The 3213-nt window shown below is 30.3% G+C and overlaps 1 long non-coding RNA gene across 1 annotated transcript; it reads right to left on the reverse strand.

Annotated features, from left to right (window-relative positions):
- Positions 1-430: 430 nt before the first annotated feature.
- On the reverse strand, positions 431-899 carry LOC130236690 (uncharacterized). The gene is made up of 3 exons (XR_008838479.1): positions 817-899; positions 598-672; positions 431-504 (listed from the first exon to the last, which is right to left on the reverse strand). It is a non-coding gene; the product is annotated as an uncharacterized LOC130236690 (long non-coding RNA).
- Positions 900-3213: the final 2314 nt, after the last annotated feature.

The raw sequence follows: 3213 nt of genomic DNA on the forward strand, positions 1-3213 counted from the left end.
GATCTATTGATGTAGAAAAGTGATGTAAAATTATAATTTTCGTAATTTAAAAAAATATTTGCATCCTGACCACCGGGAAAACTCACGATCTTATATATAGGTATATATGTGTGTATAGCTATAGCTCTGGATGGCCAGTTATCGACTGCACCTTGGCCCCACGTTCATTTCAAAGGAGCGCTACCCTGTACTAAAATGGCGGCACTACTGTTCCTTCCAATAGACAACAATAGCGTAGGCGACATCTAATGTAAATATCTATGGTTGCTTTTTTACTCAGACATTTTAAAAAGAACATATTTTAGAGCAGTAATCACAATATCGTGAAACCGTTATCATACCATCACAATCTTAAACCCTAATCACAGCTGACCCCTTTTGATTGGATCACAAAAAAACCCATGTTAGTTCAGTTTAGTACTGTACCTCAGCCAGCTGAAACAGGGGTGATTTAACACAACTCTTGGGCAGGTCTGGTGAGCTTGGCTGAGACGGTCCAGAAGCCTAAGGAGGACATTAAAGTGAACATAATCAGTGTTCAGATGTATTGTAAAGAACGAACTAGAAAAACTAAATAACAATTTGACTGTCCCTCACCTCTACATGTGTAAGTGAGCTTGTGTCCTCTGCGTTCTTACTTCCTCCAGCTGACTGTGCTGGACTGGAAGAAATCTGAGAAGAAGAAGTCCAACGAAACACGTTCAGATCATTAAGCAAATCATTTACACGTTCACAGGCAACCATCCGTATCTGAGACATCTCAGCGCTAAGTAGGGTTTTATGAGTCTGACTGACAAGTTTTTTAGGTAATCTCACCTCAGCCAGCTGGAAAAGGGCTGATTTCCCAGTGTGCTTAGCAACATCTGTGCATCCAGTCTGGGAAGAGCTGGAGGAAATCTGAAAGCATTCAAAACAAAAAATGAAATCAGTGGAGTAGAACAAGCCATAAACAAACAATCTTAAATCAACATTCGCCTTGAAGTGACCGCTAACATTTACAACTCAACACCTCCCTCTGTTGACAGTTTGATGGAAAAGCCACAGGTAGAGTCAATAAAATAAAAAATATATATAGCCATCAATTATGTCGTCTAAACAGGAAGTGACAGATAATGTGACTGGAAATGAGCTGTACTTGAAAACTAGGCATCAGCAGTGGAAAAACAGGCGAATAATTATGTCACCATTGTGTTTAATCAAATCCAATGACTTGGGCTATTTTAGTAGTAAAAATTTTAAATAAACGTAATTATAGATTTAATAATTTTCAGATTTATAAAAATATATATTTATAGTTAAGTAAAGTGTCTAGTTCACATGTTTTGACTTATAATGGTCTATCGTAATTCAGTGTCAAACATTTTTAAATAAAAATAAAACAACCTGCTGATTTTGACTTACTAAAATCTATACAGGAAAAAGTGATCAAACTAAATATTCTATTTTAAATTATTGAAATAATTTAGTGGTTTGGAGTATATAAAAAATATACAAATAATTAAAAATAAAATAATATTCAATTCAATTCAATTCATCTTTATTTCTATAGCGCTTTTACAATGTAGATTGTGTAAAAGCAGTTTTAACATAGAAGATTGTAGTAAATTAAAACTGTGTCAGTCCAGTTTTTAGAGTTGAAGTTTAGTTTAGTTTAGTTCAGTCTGGGTTAATTTTCACTACTGAAAGTCCAAACACTGAAGAGCAAATCAATTGATTTTCAAATAGATTTTTTTACATATATATAAATAAAAATTAATTTAAAGTAAAAATTAATTGGTCTTAAGAGCTGCAATAAATATATACTATTATTATATTATTAAATTATTTCTTCTAAATATGTCTAGCAGGATTTTTGGGGATATAAACAATTGCTAGACATTGTTACATGATGCCATTTTAGCAGGAATTTTCAGATACATTATAATGTTAAAAGAAAAGTTAAAACTACTGCCTGTTTTGACTTCTTAAAATATATACAGGAAAATGTGATCAAACCACAAAATTATTTCAATAATTTAAAATAGAATATTTAGCTTGGGAGTATAACAAAATTCACAAATTATTTTAAATAAAATGAGTATATAATAAAAAAATTAATTGGTCTTTACAGCTACCACTTAAATATACAGTTGAAGTCAGAAGTATGAGCCCCCATTTGAATTCTTTTTTCTTTTTAAATATTTTCCAAATGATGTTTAACAGAGCAAAGAATTTTCACAGTATGTCTGATAATCTTTTTTCTTCTGGAGAAAGTTTTATTTGTTTTATTTGGCTAGAATAAAAGCAGTTTTTTAATTTTTTTTTAATTATTTAAAGGTCAAAATTATTAGCCCCTTTAAGCGATATATATTTTTTTCCGAATAGTCTACAGAACAAACCATCATTATAAATATACTGACATGCCTAATCACCCTAACCTGCCTAGTTAACCTAATTAACTAATAAATGTAAGTGTAAGCCTTTAAATGTCACTTTAAGCTGTATAGAAGTGTCTTGACAGATATCTAGTAAAATATTATTTACTGTCATCATGGCAAAGATAAAAGAAATCAGTTATTAGAAATGAGTTATTAAAACTATTATGTTTAGAAATGTGCCTAAAAAAAAATCAGAACCAGCGACCTTCTTGCTTTGAGGCAATCGTGCTACCCACGGTGCCACCGTGACGCCCATATTTATTTATTATTATATCATTAAATTATTTCTTCTAAATATGTCAAACGAAGAATTATGGACATTTAAATAATTGTAATACATAGTTACACAATGACATTTTAGCAGTGAGGTTTTCTGCAATAATAATGACTGATATTTTGCTCAAGACAACCTTATAATGTTTAGGGGAAAATACTAAAAGCTGTATCAGAATGTTATTGTATTGATACTTGAACCATTTCTTTTTGTCTTTGAACTGAACATGGTTTTCAACTATTATATATAGCTTCATAGCGTACAAATTTAAAAACAAAAGCTATACATTGTAGCCCAGGAATAGAAGCTTAACACACGGATTTTGACCTCTTTAAAAATAATTTTTATGTGTTTATTATGAATATAAAAACATAAATCAATTTACTGATATCTGATAAACAATAATCTATATATTTGTCATTTTAAAAAATATATTTATGATATGCTATTTAATTAAATGTACAATTTTTGTTTTCAATTTCAATTTATTTCTTAGTGTAATGTATTCTTGTTATGTCAAAG

This window comes from Danio aesculapii, chromosome 10 (genome assembly GCF_903798145.1).
Source record: "Danio aesculapii chromosome 10, fDanAes4.1, whole genome shotgun sequence".
Classification (NCBI taxonomy): Eukaryota; Metazoa; Chordata; class Actinopteri; order Cypriniformes; family Danionidae; genus Danio; species Danio aesculapii.